At 38.9% G+C, this 27,973-nt stretch overlaps 1 long non-coding RNA gene across 6 annotated transcripts; it reads right to left on the bottom strand.

Annotated features, from left to right (window-relative positions):
- On the bottom strand, window positions 1-27,249 carry LOC102415563. 6 transcript variants are annotated; one of them, XR_003110562.2, is made up of 5 exons: window positions 27,111-27,249; window positions 16,997-17,081; window positions 8,484-11,855; window positions 4,110-4,695; window positions 532-1,035 (listed from the first exon to the last, which is right to left on the bottom strand). It is a non-coding gene; the product is annotated as an uncharacterized LOC102415563 (long non-coding RNA). The 6 variants fall into 6 exon arrangements; XR_003110563.2 differs by having other exon boundaries at window positions 17,000-17,081; XR_003110565.2 differs by lacking the exons at window positions 16,997-17,081; window positions 27,111-27,249 and adding an exon at window positions 1-30 and having other exon boundaries at window positions 955-1,035; window positions 8,484-13,730.
- Window positions 27,250-27,973: the final 724 nt, after the last annotated feature.

Below are 27,973 nucleotides of genomic sequence, written 5' to 3'. Positions count from 1 at the left end.
CCTCCAGCCCAGTGTTTCTCATGATGTACTCTGCATAGAAGTTAAATAAGCAGGGTGACAATATACAGCCTTGACATACTCCTTTTCCTATTTGGAACCAGTCTGTTGTTCCATGTCCAGTTCTAACTGTTGCTACCTGACCTGCATACAGGTTTCTCAAGAGGCAGGTCAGGTGGCTGGTATTCCCATCTCTTTCAGAATTTTCCACAGTTTATTGTGACCCACACAGTCAAAGGCTTTGGCATATATCTTAGCAATGCAATTATGTGACATTTATTTCTCAATTATTTTTCAAATATTCTAAGGAACACAGAAAGTGGTCTAACATCACACACAAAAACTCAAGGTCTGCATTTGGCTGTCTAGCTTGTAATTTTTACTAGCTTTATGATCTCATACACACTACCAGGCCTTGTTATTTTGGGCCTCAGTTTTCTCATCTGTGAAAATGGAATAATAATACTTAACTAATAGAACTGTTGCAAAGATTAAATGAAATAATGTAAAGCAATAGACAGTCCTGACACACAGTTACCATTTTAATAAATTTTAACCATTTATTACCTTTAAAAACAGGAAAATGTGCATATGCACATGCACACACATACATATCTAAGTTTTAAAACTTGAAAATAAACACAGCTGCCCATTCTAAAAGACAGTTGAGTATTATTAAAAACCCAGTTTAATCACAGCTTATTTTGCTTACTTAGTTTACTTTGAGAAGGACATAGCAAGGAAACAGACAAAGAGTAGGCTGGTCAGGTCATCAGTGCAAGTCCTGCCTAAGCAAAGCATGCCTCTTCCCTACGGCTTCATTCAGCTCTGTTCCTCGTGGATCATGTTTATCCAGTTCTCTCCTGATTGCTCAGTGCTTTGGGATGAACTGAGATTATTAATCCTGTCTTATGAACATGACATGATACACCTAGAAATATAGATTTTCCTACAAACCGTTGGATGTGGAAGTGTAATGTTCAAATGCTTTTTTCCCACTCATGGAGGATTACAGACTCCATCTTCTTTACAGGCCACCTGTAAAAAGAGAGAAAGTGTTAGAAAAATGTACTGAGTTTAGTTTGTATATATTTGCCAGTTCCCTATACGTTATAATAGTTCGCTCTCTCAAGTGTCTGTCTTTGCTTCAAAAAGGAACAAAGGGTGGATTGAAAGAGATAATCCCAAACTTCCCAGTGGTTCAGTGGTTAAGAATCCATCTGCTAGTGCAGTGGACACGGTTTTGATCCCTAGTCCAGGGAGATCCCACGTGCTGCAGAGTAACTCAGCCCACAAGCTGCAAGTGCCGAGCCTGCGTGCTGCAGTTACTGAAGCCCATACACCCAGAGCTTCCCTATGCTCCACAACGAGAGAAAACACAGCAATGAGAAGCCCGCGCTCCACAACAAAGGGCTGCCCCTGCTCAATGCAACTAGAGAAAGCTGGTATGCAGCAACAAAGACCCAGCATGGCCAAAAACAAATACAGTAAATAAATAATGTTTAAAGAAAGCCAATCCCTCAGAGAACAGAACTGCTGGAGAACTAAGCAGTTTAATCCCAATTCTCCATTAGTGATCTCTATCCACGAAACTGTGTAGTTTAGTAGAAAAGTAGAGGCTGAATTTTCAATCCAGATTTACTGCAGCTAAAATTGGGGAAATTATTTAATTTCAGAATGTTGAATTTTCCATTTAAAAATCAGGATCTATAACAGATACTTCAGAGAGTTATTAAAAGGATTAACAATTATTATTTGGAATAAGATATATGGTATGTAGTAGGCATCCATTGAATGATAGCTGCTACCATACAGGGACTAAACACAAGGAAGTGTGGAATTTCCATAATGATAACAAGTGCAAATAATTGCTAGCATATAACATGTGCCAAGAATTATTTTGAACAGTCTTCCTATCAGTCCTCTGCAGTTAGTCCTCATAACAGCCTTTAGAGTTGGATAATATTATCAATTTACCCAATATTAATTTATATAATATTAATTTTTCTCTGTTTTTAGATAGTGAGCATGATATGCACTCTGAAGCTCCTTGCAACTCTATTAACATCTATATTATAAAGTATCTATCTTGTTCTAGGTTATGAACTCTTCAATGACAAAAAGTAGATCTTTGTATTCCCAGTTTTTTCCTGGTTTATAATATTCTAAGGTTAAGCTATTTGCCTCTGAGATTGGGAACTAAGCACTAAGTACTGTGTTCAGCACAGAAATTAATTTCATTTAAGATTTTAGGAGCTCCAAAGGAATGAATGGGCTTCCCTGATAGCTCAGTTGGTAAAGAATCCTCCTGCAATGCAGGAGACCCTGGTAGGATTTCTATAAGCCAGGGTCAGGAAGATACGCTGGAGACAGGAAAGGCTACCCACTCCAGTATTCTTGGGCTTCACTCCTGGCTCAGCTAGTAAAGAATCTGCCTGCAATGTGGGAGACCTGGGTTCCATCCCTGGGTTGGGAAGAACCCCTGGAGAAAGGAAAGGCTACCCACTCCAGTATTCTGGCTTAGAGAATTCCATGGACTATACAGTTGCAAAGAGTCAGACACAACTGAACAACTTTCACTTTCACAAAAGAATGGACTAATTGCATCTTTGTCATTCACAATACTTATTTGCACATTTAAAGATCAGAGTTTTATGGTAATTGTCAAGATCATTCACCAGTTTGTATTGAGTAACAGCTCAACAGAGATGTTATCCAGGGTGGAGTGCTGTATATTGCTGCTTTTGGAGATCTGTTGCCAATTCAGTGTTTTCATCACCTTCTGCTGGGCCCACCAAGTCAACCACAATATAGTCCATTCATTTCATCTGGTAATACTCTTTGCTCAAGGCCTGTGTCCACATAATTAATGGAACCAGGTGTGGTTGGTTGGACCAGTCTTTAGACCATAGAAATAACCAGGGACCAGGTTGCAATCTACAGAGTCTGGTTAAGTGGCCACAAACATGGCTGGGGTCAGATACACTGGGATTTGCTCATCAGAGAACTGCAAGCAATCAGTGGAATGCACACTAGCAAAAAGTCCTTATATTGATATATAATTCTTTTCTGCATGAGGACAGCAAAGAAAATGAATCCAAAAGAATGTTTACAGTCATTATAATAAATCTGTTTGAAATCTACAAATCTCCTTCAGAACAGTATTTCATGAAATTGAATTCAATGAATTGCCTGCAGACATTTCAGGGAAGAGTCAGGGATTAAATGACTTGCACAATAAGTTTATTTTCTTGATGATATGAGTGCTTTTAAAATAGGACATTTACATAATTTTAACACAGTCATATATAAGTGGTTTGTGGTCTAGAGTATTTCACCTCCTAAGTAATCTTTTCATCAGCTTATAGAAATCCTATGTTGTTCAGGAATGTGTTTTTATATTCCAATAGGGACATGGAGAAGTTTGAAAAGCCCATAATATCCTTTTAAATTTTACTCACCAGTAATACAAGATGATACTTATTTAAAGATGCAACTACCTATACTAATGGTTGCCATCTCCTTGGAAATAAGCATGCAATTTTTTAAAAAGAGCAATATTGATTGCTATTTGCGGGCCCTGTTAATGTTTTTATCTCTTTCTTCCTGCAGAGTTGTTTCAAGAGTCTCACATAACTTTGAAGTAAATGTTAGTCAAATATTGATTCCAACACTATAATAGAAATGTTGAGGACACAGTGAGTGAGAGGGTACAAAATATCTATGATATTTATTTATATATCTATTTATATCTATGATATAAAATATCTATGTCATGTTAGAATGCTTCAAAATTAATGCATCACCCTCCTGAAAATTTCAAAAGAAGCTATGTAGGCAGTAGTACTGCAAATTCTAGAGCATCAGTTCCACCTTCTAAAGTGAATTCTCAGAGATTAGTGAATTAGTGAATGCTCAGAAATTGGACAGTGCTGAACATATGAGCAAAAGATTATGATTTATAGGGCATAACTGGAGGCAAGTCAAGTTGACTGGTAAGGTTATGAGTATATTAACAAAGACAATATCATATTGAATATAAGCACCCATCTCCTGGCAATCTAAAAATACAAGTTCAGAATGCCCAGGTGGTACAGTGGATAAGAACCCACCTGCCAATGGAGGGGACGCAGGTTCGATCCCTGGTCTGGGAGGATTCCACATGCTGCAGAGCAATTGGGTCCGTGCGCCTCAACTACTGAAGCCCACGCACCTACAGCCGATGCTTGGAAACAAGAGAAGCCATCCATTGAAGAGCCAATGCACTGCAACCAAGAGGAACCCCTGCTCACTGCAACTAGAGCAAAGCCCACACACCACTGAAGACCCAGCACAGCCAAAAATAAAATAAATTTTAACATATGTTAAAAAGAAAAAAACGCTTTGACTATTAGTAAATAGTGATGGACAGGGAAGCCTGATGTGCTGCAGTCCGTGGGGTCACAAAGTGTCAGACATGACTGAGCAACTGAATTGAACTGATTAGTAAATAAGAAGGAAAAAGGAAAATACCAAGGGAAAGCCAAAGGTAGGTTGATGACCTACCCTGGAAGGAGAGATATGTACATCTACTTTGTGAAGAAAAGCATGGTGTAGGGTCTCAGCCAGGCAGACGTTTAAAGAGAGGTCATATATTCTGCAAAAACTTCTTTTGGAAGAATATTCATCATTGCCTCTCGATCATGTAATTATTCTTTCCTGTTAAGTAAATGAACAAAAGAACTTGCATGAAATCTCTGCATAATCTATTCTATTGTTTTAGTGATTATCATTTATAGGTGCTGCTGCTGCTGCTAAGTCGTGTCAGTGGCTGTAGAGCTAATAAAACATTCTCTGTCTTGACAGGTAAATAATCATAAAGAAGTGTATAATCCTTTCTTTCTTTTCAACTGAGTAGCTTAAAAATTATTATAAAATATTTTGGAAGTTAAGAATGATGTAAAAATAATCTAGTAAATAGTTGTTCTGCTTTAGGAAATAAAATTATACCACAGTTGAAGTCCCTGTAGATGCTCCTCGAATGCATCTCTAGGAGTTGCCCCTATTTTGAATTTGATGATGAAATGTGCAGAATCACCTGGAAGTTCTTTCTGTTGGGCAACCATGATGACCTATAAAGTCAGTAAGTAAGTGAAAGTCTTTCAGTCGTGTCCAGTGCTTTGTAACCCATGGACTACAGAGTCCATGGAATTCTCCAGGCAGAATACTGGAGTAGGTAGCCTTTCCCTTCTCCAGGGGATCTTCCCAACCCAGGGATGGAACCTAGGTCTCCCACATTGCAGGTGACTTCTTTACCAGCTGAGCCATAAGGGAAACCCAAGAATACTGTCCCTTATCCAGCATATCTTCCTGACCCAAGAATCGAACTGAGGTTTCCTGCATTGTAAGTGGATTCTTTACCAACTGAGCTATCAGGGAAGCCCTGATGACCTATAGAACTATTTTAATAGTCAATGCTTTGGATCTGGCTATTGGCAGTAGAAAGTTTCAAAGTAAAAAATGTTCAGAGAGAATTACGATAATGAGCTTTGACTTATTCATAGTGAAAATTTGCTAATGTTCTGATAAAACAGAGAATAGCAACTCAAAATAATACAGAATAGCCAATCAAAAATAATTTAGTTCAAATTGCTAGATGCTTCTTTGAGATCAAGTCAGTCTCTGTCCCATTCTCCTGATCTTGTTTACAACCCTATTATTCCAACTACCCTCCAAAGGAAGAAAACATCTTAGGTGAGAGCTGGGAGGCATATACCTCTATTGTTTTCTAGGTCACATACCCCTCGGTGTTCCTCTGATTTTGGTTACTACAGTGGGGAAGAGCGCCGGACAATAATCTCAGCAGCACCTTGCACTGGGAACTTCCACATCAAGAGCTGGCATCTCTCTGCATTCCACTTTCACAGCTTTCACTAAGGTAGTAGGAGTGTGCCTGACTAGTGTGCAAGAACAGCTGGCCCGGAGCTGGGGGCTGGGGAGTGGGGGGAGGAAGGCAGGATAATGCCCCTGTGCCCCTGGGAGCCATCCTCAACCACTGGCTGGATGAGGAGAACTGACGGTTATCTACTCCAGACTCCAGACCTCTAAAGGAGAATATTAATCCCCCAACATTGTCTGCTTCCTGGAAACTCCAGGGAAATGGAGATCCTGTTGTCCACAGCAGCAACTCAATGAGGGATGCTTGCTTACACTGACTTTACACACTTCCCTGTTCCATTTCTCTGTTTCTTTTCTCTGGTGTCCTGCATCTCTCCACAGATGAACTACCAGGACTCAAAGCCTTGTTTAGATTCTGATCTTAGGAAAGTGAAAACTAAGGCAATTCTTTTAAAAAGAGAGAAAAAAAAATTTTTTTTAATTATTTTGTCTACAAAAATACATCTCTTTCATCCACATGTATACACTGTTATACTTACAATGGATAACCAACAAGGACCTACTGTATAGCACATGGAACTCTGCCCAGTATTATGTGGCAGGCTGGATGGGAAAAGAGTTTGGGGCAGAATGAATACATGTACAGTTCAGCTGCTCTTCTCTGCACTTGAAACTATCACAACTTTGCAAATTGACTATATTCCAATATTAAATAAAAAGTTTTAAAAAACACATAAAGAAAAGAAACACTCTGGGAGTTCCATAGATTGTAAAACTATTTATCTTTCCATAGCTCAGTTGTCCACATTAAAGTTCCTTGGTTTGCATTCCTTTGGTCTTATGTTGTTTTCTCTTTTTGGACACAACCATCAACACCCTGCATCCTAGTTTGGTTGCAGGATGGTGATAATGCAACCCCTGATGCTCTGCCCCTCACCTCCCCTTAGTGTCACGTTGCAATGAACAGATCTGTGTGTGTGCGGGCTCAGTCACTTAATAGTGTCTGACTCTTTTGTGACCCATGGACTATAGCCCACCAGTCCCCCCTGTCCATGGGATTTCCCAGGCAAAAATACAGGAGTGGGTTGCCATTTCTTACTCCAGGGGATCTTCTTGATACGGGGATCAAACCCACATCTCCTGTATCTCCTGCATTGGCGGGCAGATTCTCCTGCATCTTCTGCATTGGTAGGCAGATTGTTTACCACTGAGCCACCTGGGAAGCCAAACAAAGTGAGTCACCATATTTCTGGGATATGCTTTACGCTTGCTTAAGAGGTTACAGCTCTTGTATACTTTTCCCAAGTGGCCTGATCTCAGTCCCTATGGTTAGTTGTGTTTGTTGGCAATGAATCTAAAGATCTAAGTACGGTCTGCCTTTAGAAAACACTGGACTGTGAGTCAGAGACCCTTGGTTCCTTTTTATGATTCTACTTAATATGTTGAGTAACCTCCTACCCTCTCTGGGCAGTTTTTCCGTCTGTAATGGAGCCACCCAACTGTATGCCAGACTAAGAGTGACAGAGTTAGTTCTAGGAGCCTTTCAGAAGCTTAAATTAGAATTAAGCTAATTCCACTGCACCGTCCTGTGTTTAAAATAGAAAGTATTTCTGTAAGTTGTTTTATTTTGATGTGGTTGGAAATATGCTTTGACTACAAAAGAAGTAAGAGTGATGTTTCATCCTTCTGTTTAGTAGTTGAATTCTGATGCAGGGTGATTATTTATAACTGAGAGAAACAAAAACATTTAAAATACTGAATAACATATTAGTTCTTTACATTATTTTCTAAACCTCATCCTGGTCAAATTAATATCATATTCCCTTCTAATAGCAAGGTTTCATTCCTTTGCATAAAACAATGCATCAATCTACAGGACACTTCTGGGAAGTGGAGCTTGGCATTTAAGAGTACTCTGTTAGAACATACACACAAACCTCTCCCACACTAAAACTCTGTGCGTGAAAATATAGGTTGCAGAAAGGAGAAGAGTGGAAGCAAGGAATTGTATGTGATGGAAAAGCTCCTTTCTTTCATTTTACTTTCAGCATGGGAGTGTATGTGTGGAGCGGGGGGAGACATGGGTTCCATCCCTGGCGGCTGGGGGAGGAGTGGGTGGGAAGATCCGCTGGAGGAGGAAATGGCAACCCACTCCAGTATTTTTGCCTGGAGAATCACATGGACAGAGGAGCCTGGTGGGTACAGTCCATGGGTTCACAAAAGTCAGACATGACTTAATGATTGAGCACATTTTTGTAATAGAGATGGCTTATAGTTCTGCAAATTCTCTTTAATGTTCATTGATAAAAGCTACAGCCCGCTCATTTATCTTATCATCAAGCACCATAACCAGATTAATAACTATTTTATCTGCAACACTGAAGAAGGGGTGGATATGGGGGAGGAGTGGAGATAATTTTTATTTGGAAAGAGAAACAGGAGGCTCTGGAGAGCAGGCTCTGGTTTGCCAGAGAGCATTGATAAAGCTGTAGGTGCCAAGATGCAAGAACAAGGGAGAAGCAAAGAAGCTTGGGAATGAAGGTGGGATGGTACCAAAAAGAAAAACTGCTTAACAATCATGACTTTGCAATTTTCCCTGATGAACTCACAGTGATGTGTCTAGGTTAGCACAAAGATGACAAAATTCCTCCCATCAGCTCATCCCAGTTTTCCCAGTAGAGTCTGGTCCCCGCCTAGAAAATGAGAGAAAAAGGTTAATTTAAAAAGCTGTAAAAAAGAAAAACTCTGTATATTACTATGTACTCAAACACACACATGAATGTTTGAACACATCCCCCTCTCCATATTTAATTACCATATATTAAAAATATTAGGATTCAAATCCTAAAATATTGATCCTTTATAATTATCATACAGTACATGAAGAAATGATTCTTGTGACATATGCCTCTCAGCTTCTGAACATCTCCTTACTATCTAGTTTGAGAGGCTATTTCAGGCTTACCTCATACTTTCCCTTTGGTTGCTCTCAAGCCTTCATAAAGTGCTCTGCAACTACCCCCTTATAATTCAGTGTGTGAGTATTGCTGGTGATGACATGGGACAGAGGAGGTGTCCACCATCCTCCCTTCCGCTGACACTTGCTCAAAGCAGCAGCTGCCTATCCCCAAAGGTCACAATCCAGAATTCCAGACACCCATAGTGCCTGAATACATTTCTTTAGGACTCCATTATATTCCAGATTCCATTGGTTTTTGTAAAGGATTTATTAAATGAATTTAAAAATAAACATATTCATATCTTCTTAGTATTGTGTAGTTTCTTCCATCCTGGATCATATCCTTTCATATTTGAATCTCCAGATTTCAGTATAGCTTTCACCACTTGGTAGATTCTTAATAAATATTTGATCAGAGGAAGGAAGGAAGGTCCATCTTATCAATATTATTAACAATTCAGACAGAAATATTAAATGCTTACCTGTAGCCAATGCCTGGCAAATAGAAGGTACACTATGAGAGTAACCAAAGAAAAAGCTGAGCTATTTCTGTAATCTGATGGTTCTGGCACATAAACAACAGAAAATAGTTATTTTGGTTTACCTCGTTCTCAACATTCCCTTTGACAACATAATAAACAAGTAAAAGAAATTATGAAAATGTGCATTTGATGCTACTCTTGTTCAGCCTCAAATTTTGAACAATTTTAAGAAAGCTATTTTAAAGGACAATGGTAAATTGAGTTTTCTGATCAAATCATTGTAAAGTAAGTGATTGTCCAGAAAGCATGTGTAAGTACTAAATTGAAACCACAAAACCAACAGATGAATCCTAAGTAGAAAGTACAAAATTTGAAAATTATGGTTACCATGTTTACAATAAACTTATAACTGCCTGAACATTGCTGCAGTTTTATGCAAACCAAAAGAATCTATAAATAAATTAATGTCTAGACTAGTTTCAGAAAGTAGTTACTCTTTTAGCTGTAAGAATGAATCAAAGTTTAGGATTATAATTGACTTTGATGGGAAACAGAGGGACAGATCAGTGAAGAAGCACATAGATTTAATATTAGTGACAAGGTTCTAGTTTTGCTGCTCACAGTGTGCATTCATGAGTGTTTTTGTTATGCTTTCCAAATGCTTTATATTTTTCATCTTTTGTAAATATTTCTTTTAATTTATCAATTGTTGCATAATAAAATAGCATATAGTCAACATTTTGGAAACTACTGATCTAGTATATCAAGCTCTTGGTTACCTTATATGTTAAATCAGAATAATACTTATAAAATTATCATTTCAATTAGATGAAATATGCAACAGAATGCCTGGTATATGTGTGCAACATATATAACCATTTATGCTAATCTTTGTTCCAATTTTAAAATTGGTCTTTGAAGGTACACTTTAGTTTTGGTAAGTTTCAAAAGATTATGTATGAATATTGCATTTGAGTTCATCTTGAAATGCTTTAGGTGTACAAGTACATTTTTGATGAAAGTGACCATGTTTTAACAGAACAGCTTTCTCTAAAGTGTAGAGAGACTATGAAACATGTGTCCTCCAGATAGTATTGCAAATGCTGTTTAATGTCTTTGTCTTGATGACTGCCTGCAAGCACTAGCCATAAAGCAATTAAGAATATAATTTTAACAATTCACATAAAACATTTAGTTGGAAATCCTGGGCATACGGTGAGTCACATTTAATTATTAATTGTTATTTATCTACACTACAACTAGACTGTCTAAATTACTTTCTTACAGGATAAAGGAAAAAAACTTCTGTAGATTAGTAAGTTCAACAGTTTAATCTTATTTCTGCTTATTTTCCTGAGACAAAAATCAAATATGTAGTAGAGCATGCACATCAAGTCTTTCTCGATTATTCTGAAAAGTCTATAAGCTCACTCAAGAAAATATAGTTTTCTATATTTTTATCTAAAGTGTATACTCAGACCACTTTGCTAAATTCCGGGCTGCACAATCCCTAGCAATGCTGGGCTATCTACACTGCTGGCCCCTTCTTGCTCTGCAAAACCAAACCAAGAAACATGGAAGATGGCGCACCATTTAGAGCTGGGTTTTGAAGCTGAATTCAGAATCAGTTGAGAAATACCATCGGAGATGTGTTTGGATCTTTCCATTGAAGATTAAATTAATTCTTTACATTATCCCATGGTATCACGAGTGAAAGCAGTGATGTACTATTATGTCCTAACCATGTTCCAGGCAGAGCTTTCCTGGTGGCTCAGACAGTAGAGAATCTGCCTGCAGTGCAGGAGACCCGGTTTCAATCCCTGGGTCAGGAAGATCCCCTGAAGAAGGAAATGGCAACCCATTCCAGTATTCTTGCCTGGAGAATTCCATGGACAGAGGAGCCAGGTGGGCCACAGTTCATGGGATCACAAAGAGTTGGACATGATTGACTGACTAAACATTTTCACTTTTTCTTTCATATTCTAGGCAAAATGTTCAGCACTTTACAAGCACATGTGACCTACTTCAAATCTCATAAAAACCTCTATGAAGAAAGTTTGATTATCTTGAAGTGACTTATTCAAGCTATGCCACTATTGAATTAAACTGGAATACCAAACTTCTGACTCTTATCTATAACTTTTGAGGGTGATGGATATTTTTAACCTCTATACCACAGTAACCAGTGAATCAGTGAAGTTGCTTAGTCATGTCTGACTCTCTGTGATCCCATGGACTGTAACCTACCAGGCTCCTCCATACATGGAATTTTCCAGGCAAGAGTACTGGAGTGGGTTGCCATTTCCTTCTCCAGGGATCAAGCCTAGGTCTCCCTCATTGCAGGCAGACGCTTTACTGTCTGAGCCACCATGGGAGCCCAAAGTCGTTCTTAAATGGTCACTGTATTAATTATTTTACAATTTATTCAAATATCTACCAGTTGCAATCAATTGCCAAGCATTTCTCCTAGAATTACATTGTCTAGCCTGGAAAGCATTTTTCACTGTCTTGAGGAAGTCTTTGAGGCTCCATCTTAAGACCTTAAGGAAATAAGAGAAAGAAATAATGAATTAGTCATGATCTTATAAAACCTTTAATCTGTGCTTTTCCTGACAGGATCTTACATTATTTATAATTTATAGCTTTTCTCTCTGTTTCAGGTAGAAGAAAATAAAGAGGAAAGGGTTCTGAAATGGCTTTGCAAGTATTTTTGATAAAAACCAAAAAATAAACAATTGCTAACTAACCAACTTATAGAAGAGGAAAAAAGTAAAGATTAGAGATTTTCTCATCCAAGCAGGCTAGGCCATGCACTATTTGAAGTGTTCAATGTCAAGTATAATTCATTAACCACTTTTATTGAGACTAGCCTTGAAGAAAAATATATAGACACATTTAACAGCCTTCTTGACCATTTCAAACATATGAGGCTTGCTTTTCTATCTTCTTCCAACCAGTGGGCAATTGATTATTAAGGAAACCACCTACACTTTCAATTATTATTATTATCATAAATTTTTGCTGTAGTAAATTCTTACTGTTTGATTCATTTTCTATGACTACAGAGCCCTGAAGGGATATGGATTTGGGGCCACCTTGTGACGGATTTAGAAAAGTCCTGGAGGCTGACCCCTAGGGTCAGAAATTTTATTTCAGTTACTAAATTGTTACCTTTCAACAAATATATTTTGCAAAGGTGTTCCATATGGTAATGGCTGATTTTTACTAATGAAAGAATGATTACCAGTGTTAGACTAAGTTGACTTGTTTTTATGTCCCAGCCACTGCCACAAACATATATATATTAACATAGTAAATCATTTTATGCTCACAAGAATCCTGTGAAGTAAATGCCATCATATAGCCACTTTACAAATGAGGCAGCCAAGGTTTAGAAGGAATAAATAATTTGTCTAAGTTCCTGCAGAGAGCAAGTGAGGTCTTAAGAAGCCTCAAAATATTCTGGCTGAAGATATGAAAAAAAAAGCTGTTCTATGTGAAAGTGAAAAATGATATGAAGTAAATCACCGTTTAGGAACATTTTAAAGCTTCAAATTGTATGTTATTAGGATATTTTGGATTAGAGACTCTGTATTTATAAATGCACAAAATAACATAAAAAGGCAATAATCCTGGAAGAAAACCAAAAAACTGATAATATTATGAACAAACTCAACAGTATAGAAATTACAAAGCATAAATAATGACATGCCTGGTACTTATTCCCCTATAATCTATTTTTGATCTTTCAGTCATGTTAAAAGATAATTTGTGTGTGTGTATGTGTGTGTGTGAAACTAAGGAGCACATATTTTTCAAGCTAAAATTAGTGCTAAATACTCTTGAATTCTATTTACAGTGTGCTGGAATTTTCACTGAATTATGCATCCTATATTTTTCCTTCAGGGATCACAGACAACATCCTCAAAAGTAGAAACACTACTTTCTCCCTATGTTGTTTCATCTTGGAATTTGCCTCCTGCTTTTTTTAATTGTGATAAAAAGAAACACTACTTTCTCCCTATGTTGTTTGAATTTCCTATCTCCATTGTTGGCATAGACATGGGGTTCCATAACCCGATCCCCACTTCATGGAAGAACTTTGCTGTCTGGGGGCAGGGAGCTGCTTTGACCAAGATCATGGCCTTCCTGGGTCAGCCTGCATTCAGTGGCTCAGTGAGAGTACAAAAGGTGGGTCATCTCATCTCTAGGTAGGGTGACATTATATGCTCTGGGGTGGGATGACATTATTTTGCTCCAGGTGGGGTGACATTATTTGCTCTGGGCCAAGTCTATGTCGGAGAAGGCGATGGCACCCCACTCCAGTACTCTTGCTTGGAAAATCCCACGCACGGAGGAGCCTGGTGGGCTGCAGTCCGTGGGATCGCTAAGAGTCAGACACGACTAAGCGACTTCACTTTCACTTTTCACTTTTCTTCATTGGAGAAGGAAATGGCAACCCACTCCAGTGTTCTTGCCTGGAGAATCCCAGGGATGGGGGAGCCTGGTGGGCTGCCGTCTATGGGGTCGCACAGAGTCGGACACGACTGAAGCGACTTAGCAGCAGCAGCACAAGTCTATGTAGGGCTTGCAGAACAATTCAACTGTTTTCTTCTGTCCAATTCTGCTCCTTCCCCCTTTTTTCTTAGGTTTTGATGTATGTCTTAGACTCCTTAATGTATGCCTTAGACTCCAAAATCATCTTGGAATTTGCTATCTGTTTTTTTTAAATTGTGATAAAAAGCACATGACATCAGTTTCACTCCCTCAACCACGCTTGAGTGTACAGTGCAGTAGTGTTAACTACACGCACTTTGTTGTTCAATAGACATCGAGAACTTTTTCATAAATATCTGCTTCCTGAAAAGTCAATCCATGATCACACTTTCTCTAATGATCTAAATCTTTTCAGGATGTTTTGAAGTGTAGTTCTTCTTTCTTGGTAATATCCTAAACAGGTTTGCAATATGAAATTGTGAGACTGAAAGATGGCAGAAACCACATAATGTAGAGTATCTGCAATGATCACATCTCTTTAAAATGGGGTCTGTGAATGTTTTCCATGCACCTTGAAGATTATGTTTTTCCTTTCTCTAGCCTGCATAAGAAGTGGATAAAAATTGGAAGACTTTCTTCTGGGAAGTTTTAAGAAGACAGTGAAAGGTAATTATTTTTATTGAGAGGCCAAAACAACGTTGCAGGTATCTAACAAAGTTTTTGACTCAAAGTTTTCAGTCCTGAGCATCCTATTTGGGATTTTAGAGTTTACTCAAAGTTGATGTCACATCAAAACTTTGTACTTTGGTGACTGTACCAAAGTACCAATGTGCTTTGGTAACACTACGATAGGTTAGCCTCTTGTAGTGGTTTTCAGTCCTGTTGCAGTAATTTAAAGGTGGCTAAGAATGTTTTTGCTACTTCTTCCATTGAGAGGCAGAATCTAATACCCTCCTCTGAATCTGAGTTGACATCAGTGATTTCCTTGACAAATAGGATGTGACACAAGTGATACAGCATGACTTATGAGCTAGATCTTGCAGCTTCACCTTAATCCATAGGACCACTCTCCTTAGGAGTCTCTGAGCAGACTAGTGTTTTCCTCAGAACTTGAGAGGTAGGGTTAGAGGGACATATGAGGAATGAGGAAACTTTTGAGGGTTTAATTACTAAGATGAATGTTTTTGATGATGGAACAATCTGGTGAGGATTTTATAACCATATATGTATACCAAAGACCATAAAGTTGTTCATTTTAAATATGTACAGTTTTTGTAGGAAAAGTATGCTTCATTAAAGTTGCAAAGAGAGATGGAAATTGGTTATCTCAAAGAATTTCCTCAGGTGCCAGAAAGTCTGGCCCAGAGGACTCATAGCTGGGAAAAAATGTCAACTGAATTTCACAATAGAATGAAGCTGGCAAAGGCCACATAACTATTCCTCACTGGATAGGAACACCACAGATTGCATCACTGATCCCCTGAACTCCTAAAACAATGATTGCTCTAATGAAAGTGTTTGTTTCTGGTGCTGCATCTGAAAAGAGAGGTACCTGCTTCTTCTGCTACCACCCATTGCCAGAGTTACATTAGCTCTTCCGGGTGAGTTTCAACACAGATCATCTTCTTAGGTACTAAACCCTATTGGGAGTCCTCAGATCAGCCCAGAAGCATCTATTAAAGTTCATTAAAAATACATTTGAATCAGTTCTAATGAGGTGGATGAAACTGGAGCCTATTATACAGAGTGAAGTAAGCCTGAAAGAAAAACACCAATACAGTATACTAATGCATATATATGGAATTTAGAAAGATGGTAATGATAACCCTGTATGCAAGACAGCAAAGGAGACACAGATGTATAGAACAGTCTTTTGGACTCTGTGGGAGAAGAAGAGGGTGGGATGATTTGGGAGAATGGCATTGAAACATGTATAATATCATATATGAAACGAATTGCCAGTCCAGGTTCGATGCAGGATACTGGATTCTTGGGGCTGGTGCACTGGGATGACCCAGAGGGATGGTACGGGGAGGGAGGTGGGAGTGGGGTTCAGGATGGGGAGCACATGTACACCCATGGTGGATTCATGTTGATGTATGGCAAAACCAATACAATATTGTAAAGTAATTAGCCTCCAATTAAAATAAACAAATTTATATTTTAAAAAAAGAAAGAAAATCTTTTTGAAGAGGAAAATGTGGGTTTTTTCTTCCTTTCAATAGGTTTTGGTACCTAGTCTTACCATCTCACAATCTCACTATGAAACCAGGGCTTCACAACAAGCTAAACAGTTCATAACAGGGTTTGGCAAACAAATACTTAACAACCAACCTTTGTTGACCAATAAAAGTACAGAAATCCACTGTCAGTCAAGTTTTTCCTGGGACTCTTCTTTACTATGATAACTCGAAATGTATATATGATGAGATTTCAAAGTAATTGTGTTGGTCAACTTTTCTTTAATAGAGGTTCTTAGACCATTGGTCTCTACCAAAAATAATTATCCAAAATTGTTTAATAGACTTCAGTTACTCAACATCACCATTACTTGCTTCCCTTTCATATATCCATTATACTTTTCATCTACAGAGTATACCTAAACCCCAGCACAAATCTTCCCCTCTAGTATATCCTTCTATTTGCTGATTACTTGAGCTTCTCCTAAATAAAAGCTTTTTAGATCCAAATCATGAGGTTTTCTATGACAGCCAGGAGAGAAAAGGAGTATGCTCTATTTTTCCCCCATCTCTCCCTTCTATTGAGATAGTTTTCATTAGCATGCTATGGCACTAATATACCTGTACTTTAAAGAGAGTAAAAATAGTCTTGTCAATGTACCTTCTTCTACTATAAATTTTATTATTTTTTTTATCTCTTCCATTTATTTATTTTTTTTCTTTTTTTTTAATTTTATTTTATTTTTAGACTTTACATAACTGTATTAGTTTTGCCAAATATAAATTTTAGATCTGTATGACCAGAGTCACCAGATCTCTTTCTTTAATTCTATAGACTATTCAAGGAATTTTATCTTGTCAATAATACACCTTGTTTTGGGGACCTCAAAAGTTATAACATGTACATTATCACACAGTTGCAAATTCTAGCTTCTAGATTCAGGATAATACAATCTTTTTAAAAGTACTTTGAAAGTAAGCATTCATAGATGTCAACTTCTTACCACCTTAGACAGTTCCCATGAAGCCCAGGACCCCTCCTCATTCTCTGTCAAATATATCTTGTCTATGTATCCAGATGATCTGTTGCTGGTAGAAAGTAATTTAGAAAGCTACTTAATCATCTGCAAAGTGGTTATATGAATTTACATTTCTCTTTGGGCAATGTATGTGTTCACCTTTTTCCAGATACTAATGCTCAGAGTTGTTTGATATATTGTTTCTTAGTACCCAATTGTGGTCTAATTTGCATTTCTGTTAGGCAGAAAGCATTAGCATCTTCTCACTTAAATTTATTCTCCCACATTTTGTAATAGATGGTCTTTTTCTTCTTGCTTTAATTAATTGAATAAGCTGAAAACTCATTGTGGAAAAATGAAATTTTTATCATGTTTTAAATTCATGTTCCACATTTCAGATGCACTTAAATTGTCTCTGACTTCACTAGGTCTTAATAGGAATAATTTTCAATCTGCTCCACCTTTATTCAGAGTTTTCAATCTTTCTCCTAACTATTTCACCAGACTACTCTCATCAACTCTTATGTGCCTGTAAGTCTGTAGACATATAAGAATACCTAAATTTTTATCCAGCCTTGAGCCTCCTAGATATGTAACCACAAGCATATCATTTAACTTCTCTGTGCCTTGGTTTCCTCACCTGTGAAATTTTAAAATGACACTTCCTATTTTGAGTTATTATGAGGATTGCACATATGCAGACAAGATATAGAACAATGATAATTAGACAAAAGTACATAACACACAAAGAGCATTCCAATTTCTTCTACTCATTCTCTTGCTTGTTTGCCTTATGTTTTTAGCAGTTTATTGACAGATTCAAAGGTGGTTTAAAATAATATTTAATACAGCTTTGAAAATTATCTTTAGGAGTCAATCTAGCTACCTATTCCATTTGATGGAAACAGAAGTCTATAGATTTATGTTTCAAGACCATAGTTGCGTGCCTTATTTCCTCACAGTATGGCTTTATTCACTCTTATAACCCTTGAAAAAAGTTCATTTCTCGTCAGGATATGGAAAGCGTTTATGAAGAAAAGCATTTTGGCTTCTGAAAGCAATTATTAAAATAGATATTCCTCTTATTGTCTACTGCCAACTCACTTGTCAAGACAGTCTTTTATCTGGGAGAAAATGGATAATAATCAGACCCTCTCCTAATGCTAATAATCACTCCAATTGGACAGTATGGCTAGCTTTGGATGCACTGTAGATTCAAAATTAAGAGAAACTGGACCTAAGGAAGAAGAAGCCATTTGTTTGAAGCCCGGTTGTTAGCAGAAGTCACATGTTTAACTTTCATCAAGAGGCTCTTTAGTTGTTCTTCACTTTCTGCCATAAGAGTGGTGTCATCCGCATATCTGAAGTCATCAATATTTCTCCAGGCAATCTCAATTCTAATTTGTGCTTCCTCCAGTCCAGCATTTCTCATGATGCACTCTACATATAAGTTAAATAATCAGGGTGACAATATACAGCCTTGAAGTATTCCTTTGAAGTACTCCTTTCCCGATTTGGAACCAGTCTGTTGTTCCATGTCAAGTTCTAACTGTTGCTTCCTGACCTGCATACAAGTTTCTCAAGAGGCAGGTCAGGTGGTCTAGTATTCCCATCTCTTTCAGAATTTTCCACAGTTTATTGTGATCCACACAGTCAAAGGCTTTGGCATAGTCAAGAAAGCAGAAATAGATGTTTTTCTGGAACTCTCTTGCTTTTTCGATGATCCAGCAGATGTTGGCAATTTGATCTCTGGTTCCTCTGCCTTTTCTAAATCCAGCTTGAGCATCTGGAAGTTCACGGTTAATGGTTTGTGGTATTGCTGAAGCCTGGCTTGGAGAATTCTGAGCATTACTTTACCAGAGTATGAGATGAGTGCAATTGTGTGGTAGTTTAAGCATTCTTTGGCATTGCTTTGGGATTGGAATGAAAACTGACCTTTTCCAGTCCTGTGGCCACTGCTTAATTTTTCAAATTTGCTGGCGTATTGAGTCCAGCACTTTCACAGCATCATCTTTTAGGATTTGAAATAGCTCAACTGGAATTCCATCACCTCCACTAGCTTTGTTCGTAGTGATGCTTCCTAAGGCCCACTTGACTTCACATTCCAGGATGTCTGGCTCTAGATGAGTGATCACACCATTGTGCTTATCTGGGTCATGAAGATCTTTTTTATACAGTTTGTCTGGGTCATGAAGATCTTTTTTATATAGTTTGTCTATTTTCCAGGCAAGAAGTGGGTTGCCATGCCCTCCTCAGGGGGATCTTCTCAACCAAGGAATTGAATCTGAGTCTCCGGCACTGACAGGCAGATTCTTTGCCACTGAGCCACCTCTTCTTAATATCTTCTGCTTCTGTTAGGTCCATACCATTTCTGTCCTTTATTGGGCCCATCTTTGCATGAAATGTTCCCTTGGTATCTCTAATTTTCTTGAAGAGATCTCTAGTCTTTCCCATTCTATTGTTTTCCTCTATTTCTTTGCATTGATCACTGCGGAAGGCTTTCTTATCTCTCCTTGCTATTCTTTGGAACTCTGCCTTCAAATGGGTATATCTTTCCTTTTCTCCTTTGCTTTTCACTTCTCTTCTTCTCACAGCTATTTGTAAGGCCTCCTCAGGCACCTATTTTGCTTTTTTGCATTTCTTTTTCTTGGGGAAGGTCTTGATCCCAGTCTCCTGTACAATGACAACCTATGGTACAAAGTAAATCATTCTGACCAATAAACAATGACACTGAATATAATGTCAGGTAAATCCTTGCTATTTTGTTGTTCAATATAATGAAATTATAGCAATTTTGCTCTAACACAAGTCTCATGGTTCAAGAATAATGAGTAAACATGAAAGCAATATAAGCAGGGTGCTGCCAGCAGAAAAGATGAGAGTGGCAACATCAAATGCCAGAGTTCAATCCCTGCATTGGAAATATCCTCTGGGGAAGGCAATGGCAATGCATTCCAGTGTTCTTGTCTGGAGAATCTCATGGAGAGAGGAGCCTGGCAGGCTATAGTCCACGGGGTCTCACAGAGTCAGACATGACTGAAGTGACTTAGCACGCACAGGCCATTATATTATTCTCTTAATATTTTTACCTTATACTTGTGTTAACATTTAGTTAATCTATCTATGTACATATGTTTTATTATATTTGAACTAGATTACATTTGAAAATATTATTTTATTTGACTATTTTAAAAGTTATAGGGATTTGACATGTCCTTAAATTCTCTTGGTGATAGGAAATGGCATAATTTTACCCACTTTAGAAATTGAGAAGAAACTGAACACAATGGTTAGTTTCCAGCCTTGCATAGTATCCAAAGCTACTGTCTCGGACTGGTTGTCCCAAAAGCTATCACTCAGTTGTGAATTCAAGTTTCAGTAGTTTATTTTGGAAGTGATTCCAGGGAACAAAGTGGGTGAAGTGGAGACAATAGTGAATTTAAAAAAAGGTAATCAATGAGGTGTAATTTATAGTTATGGGTTAATTGGAGCTTCACTACCTGTGTGTGTGCTAAATCACTTCAGTCCAACTCTTTGCGACCCCATGAACTGCAGCCCACCAGACTCTTCTGTCCAAGGGATTTTCTGGGCAAGAAGTAGGTTGCCATGCCCTCCTCAAGGGGATCTTCTCAACCAAGAAATTGAACCTGAGTCTCCTGCACTGGCAGGCAGATTCTTTTCCACTGAGCCACCTGGGAAGCCCAGAGCTTTCCTGGAAACCATGTAAAACATGCTTTGGAGTTATCCACCTGAGGGGCAAGGGAGTTGAGCTATTTACATGCTACTCTGGTGAGTCAATATGCCAGCAAATTTGGGAAACTCAGCAGTGGCCACAGAACTGGAAAAGGTCAGTTTTCATTCCAATCCCAAAGAAAGACAATGCCAAAGAATGCTCAAACTACCTCACAATTGCACTCATCTCACACGCTAGTAAAGTAATGCTCAAAATTCTCCAAGCCAGGCTTCAGCAATATGTGAACTGTGAACTTCCTGATGTTCAAGCTGGTTTTAGAAAAGGCAGAGGAACCAGAGATCAAATTGCCAACATCTTCTGGATCATTGAAAAAGCAAGAGAGTTCCAGAAAAACATCTATTTCTGCTTTCTTGACTATGCCAAAGCCTTTGACTGTGTGGATCACAATAAACTGTGGAAAATTCTTCAAGAGATGGGAATACCAGACCACCTGATCTGCCTCTTGAGAAATTTGTATGCAGGTCAGGAGCAACAGTTAGAACTTGACATGGAACAACAGACTGGTTCCAAATAGGAAAAGGAGTTCGTCAAGGCTGTATACTGTCACCCTGTTTATTTAACTTATATGCAGAGTACATGATGAGAAACGCTGGACTGGAAGAAACACAAGCTGGAATCAAGATTGCCGGGAGAAATATCAATAACCTCAGATATGCAGATGACACCACCCTGATGGCAGAAAGTGAAGAGGAACTCAAAAGCCTCTTGATGAAAGTGAAAGTGGAGAGTGAAAAAGTGGGCTTAAAGCTCAACATTCAGAAAACGAAGATCATGGCATCCGGTCCCACCACTTCATGGGAAATAGATGGGGAAACAGTGTCAGACTTTATTTTTCTGGGCTCCAAAATCACTGCAGATGGTGACTGCAGCCATGAAATTAAAAGACGCTTACTCCTTAAAAGGAAAGTTATGACCAACAAAGGTCTGTCTGGTCAAGGCTATGGTTTTTCCTGTGGTCATGTATGGATGTGAGAGTTGGACTGTTAAGAAGGCTGAGCGCCAAATAATTGATGCTTTTGAACTGTGGTGTTGGAGAAGACTCTTGAGAGTCTCTTGGACTGCAAGGAGATCCAACCAGTCCATTCTGAAAGAGATCAGCCCTGGGATTTCTTTGGAAGGAATGATGCTGAAGCTGAAACTCCAGTACTTTGGCCACCTCATGCGAAGAGTTGACTCATTGGAAAAGACTCTGATGCTGGGATGGATTGGGGGCAGGAGGAGAAGGGGACGACAGAGGATGAGATGGCTGGATGGCATCACTGACTCGATGGACATGAGTCTGAGTGAACTCCAGGAGTTGGTGATGGACAGGGAGGCCTGGCATGCTGCGATTCATGGGGTCGCAAAGGGTCGGACACGACTGAGGGACTGATCTGACCTGATCTGATCTGGTGAGTCATTACCACACCACCTGACCTGCCTCTTGAGAAACCTGTTTGTAGGTCAGGAAGCAACAGTTAGAACTGGACATGGAACAACAGACTGGTTCCAAATAGGAAAAAGAGTACATCAAGGCTGTATATTATCACCCTGCTCATTTAACTTACATGCAGAGTATATCATGAGAAACACTGGGCTGGAGGAAGCACAAGCTGTAATCAAGATTGCTGGGAGAAATATCAATCTACATATCAACTCAGATATGCAGATGACACCACCCTTATGGCAGAAAGTGAAGAAGAACTAAAGAGCCTCTTGATGAAAGTGAAAGAGGAGAGTTAAAAAGTTGGCTTAAAGCTCAACATTCAGAAAACTAAGATCATGGAATTTGGTCCCATCACTTCATGTCAAATAGATGGGGAAACAGTTGCTGACTTTATTTTTCTGGGCTCCAAAATCACTGCAAATGGTGATTGCAGCCATGAATGAAAAGACACTTTCTCCTTGGAAGGAAAGTTATGACCAACCTAGATAGCATATTCAAAAGCAGAGACATTGCTTTGCCAACAAAGGTTCATCTAGTCAAGGATATGATTTTTCCAGTAGCCATGTATGGATGTGAGAGTTGGACTGTGAAGAAAGCTGAGTGCTGAAGAATTGATGCTTTTGAACTGTGGTGTTGGAGAAGACTCTTGAGAGTCCCTTGGACTGCAAGGAGATCCAACCAGTCTATCCTAAAGGAGATCAGTCCTGGGTGTTCATTGGAGGGACTGATGTTGAAGCTGAAACTCCAATACTTTGGCCACCTGATGTGGAGAGCTGACTCACTTGAAAAGACCCTGATGCTGGGAAAGATTGAGGGCAGGAGGTGAAGGGGACAACAGAGAATGAGATGGTTGGATGGCATCACTGACACAATGGATATGGGTTTGGGTGGACTCTGGGAGTTGGTGATGGACAGGGAGGCCTGGCGTGCTACAGTTCATGGATCACAAAGAGTCCGACATGACTGAGCAACTGAACTGAACTGAACTGGTGAGTCATTAAAGGTTGCTTCCAGGGCTATTAATTTCCCAGTATTTCCAGTCTTCCGTTCTGCTGGTGTAGTGGATTGATGGCCAGCGAGCCCTGAAAGACTAAATACAGTGAGTAGTAAGGATAGGGTGGTATGGGTGCCAATCTGGCTAGAACTCTGATTTTATTTAGTTGAAGTTAGCACATCTACTGAGAAGTTTTTTGGAAATAATGGAAAAATTATCCTTTTTTATCATTTATTTTTCTCATCCTTCACAGCTGTTGATAACATTGAACTCAGTTCAGTTCAGTCGCTCAGTCATGTCCGACTCTTTGTGACCCCATGAATTGCAGCACACCAGGCCTCCCTGTCCATCACCAACTCCCGGAGTTCACTCAAACTCATGTCCATCGAGCTGATGATGCCATCCAGCTATCTCATCCTCTGTCATCCCCTTCTCCTCCTGCCCCCAATCCCTCCCAGCATCAGAGTCTTTTCCAATGAGTCAACTTTTCACATGAGGTGGCCAAAGTACTGGAGTTTCAGCTTTAGCATCATTCCTTCCAAAGAACACCCAGGAGTGATCTCCTTTAGAATGCACTGATTGGATCTCCTTGCAGTCCAAGGGACTCTCAAGAGTCTTCTCCAACACCACAGTTCAAAAGCATCAATTCTTTGGCACTCAGCATTGAATTAGGTAAGAGCAAAGAAACTTTTTCATTGTGCCTTTTTTTTTTTTTTTTTGAGAAATTAATAGTATTAAGTTTACTGTTTTACTCTACATTTTCAGTAATTAAAAAAGTGAAATTGCTTTTGCTGTTTTTTTCTTTCACTAAAGAGGCAAACAAATGAAAAAGTAATCATTTAAGCAGCAGCAACAGAAAAGGTGGCGGGTTGGAGTTAGTAATACTCCATCAGGTAATTGAGGAGCTGAGTTTTCTGAGTTTTCCCTAGTAGTTCCATGATAAATGAAAATTTTAATTGCAAAAAATCAAACCAACTCTTCTCAAAACTATCTGTATAACTGCTGCCTGCACCCACTTTTTCTAAAGTCTCAGGAGAGGTCTTTTTGTGAATGAGCTAAAAAAAAAAAAAAAAATGGGAGATGCTTTGCTGCTGCTGCTGCTAAGTCGCTTCAGTCGTATCTGACTCTGTGCGACCCCAGAGATGGCAGCCCACAAGGCCCCCCACTGTCCCTGGGATTCTCCAGGCAAGAACACTGGAGTGGGTTGCCATTTCCTTCTCCAATGCATGAAAGTGAAAAGTGAAAGTGAAGTCCCTCACGTGTCCGACTCTTCACGACCCCATGGACTGCAGCCTACCAGGTTCCTCTGTCCATGGGATTTTCCAAGCAAGAGTACTGGAGTGGGGTGCCATCGCCTTTTCCGGGGAGATGCTTTATTTACCTGTTTTTAGGTATTCTTTGGCATTGAAATCATGGTCCTTTGAGTTCAGTGGTTAACTGAAATGGCCCCAACAGGATTTCTTCACAATTTTCCAGTAGCCACGGCAGCACTTCACTTATGTTGCCAAAGGCCATTGGACCCAGAAGTCACAATAAAGGGAATTCCTGGGTAATCTGGAGGCAGGTTGCTAAAGTTAACTAGGATGAACCAAGAGTTGCTTTAATCACTGCTGTTGTTCAGTCGTTCATGTCCCACTCTTTGTGACCCCATGGACTGTAGCCTGCCAGGCTCCTCTGTCCATGGGGACTTCCAGGCAAGAATACTGGAGTGAGTTGCCATTTCCTTCTCCAGAGGATCTTCCCAACTCAAGGATTGAACCTGTGTCTTTAGCAATTCTCCTGCATTGCAGGCGGATTCTTTACTGCTGAGTAACCAGGGAAGCCATAATCATTCCCAATTTAAACTTATTATTTCAGAAACTCTGTCCTGCTTCTCCAATTACTTTAAAGGATGAAAGTTAGCCAGCTCCCCAGGCGGTGATTCGGAATCTGTTTATATCAAGTAAATGGAATTACTGCTCTAGGATTTGGAAGCTAGGGAACATGAGCCAAAACCAAATAGACATCTGCACCACATTAAGTTTCATAAAGACAAAGATATTTCTTATTTTTGTTTACCACTGAACACCCAGAACCCTGTTACTCTTCATTGGCAGATGCAAAATAACTCAGCACTTTTAAAAGCAATTACATGATTTCTAAACTTTTACAGTGTAATATATTCTGAACCATTCTTCATTATTTGACACATTTTGAATGGAAAGGAATGGAACATGTTATCATCCACTGGCACTGAAGCAGTGCACTCAGACTTGGCACAATGGAAGCAGTGAAAATAATAAAGGAAAAGGCACTGGTTTCATTAAAAGGAACAACTCTGCTGCATCTCTTTAAACTCTAACATGATGAGTTAAGGATCACACACACACACACAAAAGTCTTAATTTTAAGAAGAAGATTGCTGCAAATAAGACTACTTTTTGGCTATCCTTTGACTTCCATTGGTGGCTCAGAGGGTAAAATGTCTGTCTACAATGCGGGAGACCTGGGTTCGATCCCTGGAGAAGGAAATGGCAACCCACTCCAGTATTCTTGCCTGGAAAACCCCATGGATGGAGAAGTCTGGTAGGCTACAGTCCATGGGGTCTCAAAGAGTCGGACACGACTGAGCAACTTCACTTTTACTTCGACTTCCATTTGCTTTCTTTCAGGGAGGCCTGGAGTGCTGGAGTTCATGGGATCACAAAGAGTCAGACATGACTGAGCAGCTGCACTGAACTGAAAATGTTTTTGCTGACTGCTTTGAGTAACTTTCTATGTGAAGACTAATATTTATAGTTTTTAAAATTAATGTTGAACCTCCATATGACACTTTTCTTTCCACGTGATTTTGCAGAATCCTTTGTGAAACCATAGTGATATTTCCAAGAGGTCAGCTATAATAACATCAACAAATAAACCATCTTTAGAAAGAATAGAAACTTATGTCTATTTCACAGAGATGTGTTTTTAAAAAATTATTTAATGCTAACTAAAGATGAAAGAAAAAATTCAAGTGCAGAAACCACATGTTAAAAACAAGATGTTACTTGCTGTAGAACAGATTCTCAGAAGGGTCTAGGATCCCTCATGGGGTCTTCAAAACAGATAGGAAATGATTATTGTCTGAATTTTCATCAACAGAATGATAATTAAAACATATGGGTTACCTAGCTCAATGTTAATGAACAATATTTATCAACTGTGGATCCCAAGGAATATAATACAAATTGTAACTGGGCTTGGGTACATATGTATTTATATATAGTGACAGTAGTAATGTTAGTCGCTCAGTTGTGTCCAACTCTTTGCGATGCTCTGCACTGTAGCCCACCAGGCTGCTCTGTCCATGGGCTTCTCCAGGCAAGAATACTGGAGTGGGTTGCCATTCCTTTCTGCAGAGGATCTTCCTGACCCAGGAACTGAACCCAGATCTTCTGCATTGCAGGCAGATTCTTTACCATCTGAGCTATAGGGAAGTCCCATACATTGGTCTATAAAATTCAACTTATATTCAGACATGTAAATAAGTGTGTTATAAAACAAGATTTTATTTTTAGCAACCAAATGTTTATACCAATCCAAATATCACAACTTCCTTAGAGGAACAGAGATAGAGCCTAAATAATTCAAACTCTGATTCAATCACAGCTGACTTATGCATGAAGCATAATAGATGCAGTGCCTAGGGACCACAATAATTTTAGAGGCCTGTGAAAATATTTCAATTTATTTTAAAATCAAAAGGAAACATAAATCTTTAGAGCCAAAGAAAATGTTAGTAAAGGTAAAGTTGTCCAAGGACTCTGGAAGTCATTTTTCATCCTTGTTCACATTAAATAAAATTTTTTTTGTTTTGAAAATAAATGTTTGTTCTTAAAGCCTTACTTTCTGAGGATCATAATTAGATAAAAGAAAGCTCTAGTAATCAAAAGTATGTACCTACCTTTGCCTGATGCTACAGAGAGCATGAAACTGCCAAGAAAGCAAAAGAGCAATGGTCAGCTTGGAAGTCCTGTTTACCCTGGATCCTCTCTTTGCAGGTTTCTGCAGCCCCAGACACCATTTGTTTGACTGTCTCTGAGGACTTGTGTTGGCTGGGGTGCTCCTGAGGCTTTTTATATTATTGCAACACTAAAGGTACGTGGGTTCTCATCAGGTACTACATTACTGGAAATTACACAAAATCCAGTCTGTCTCCCTGCACTTTGAAACTAACCCTGAGAGAGGCAAACACTCGTAGGTCTCCACAAATTTTCCACATGCTTAAAGTTTAATTGATTTGGTATAAGAACTATTTTGTTTAATGTCCAGGTCTTTCTCTGTTAGGGCTGCTGTAGCAAAAATAGCATATAGGCTTGTGGCTTAAACAAGAATCACTTATTTCTCAGAGTTCTGGAGACAAAGAATTCCAGGATCAAGGAGCCAGCAGATTAGGTGTCTGGTGAGAACCCATTTCCTGGTTGTAAGCAGCCTTCTTCTCACTGTGTCTTCCTAAGGCAGGAGGGGTGATGGAGCTATCTAGGATCTCTTTTGTAAGAACTCTACAGGCATACCTCATTTTACTGTGCTTTGCTTATTTGCAGACATTGCATTTTTTTTTAATAAATTGCAAGTTTGTGGCAACCCTACATCAAGCAAGACTATTGGCATCATTTTTCCAATAGCATTTTCTTGATTTGCGTCTCTGTATCATATTTTAGTAATTTTGGTAATTTTCCAACTTTTTCATTATTATTCATTTGCTTTAAAAATTTAATTTGTACTGGGGTATAGCCAATTAACAATATTGTGATCATTTTAGGTGAA

This window comes from Bubalus bubalis, chromosome 7 (genome assembly GCF_019923935.1).
Source record: "Bubalus bubalis isolate 160015118507 breed Murrah chromosome 7, NDDB_SH_1, whole genome shotgun sequence".
Taxonomy (NCBI): Eukaryota; Metazoa; Chordata; class Mammalia; order Artiodactyla; family Bovidae; genus Bubalus; species Bubalus bubalis.
The sequence above is the reverse complement of the archived record's forward strand: the minus strand, read 5'-3'. Positions and strand labels throughout refer to the sequence as shown.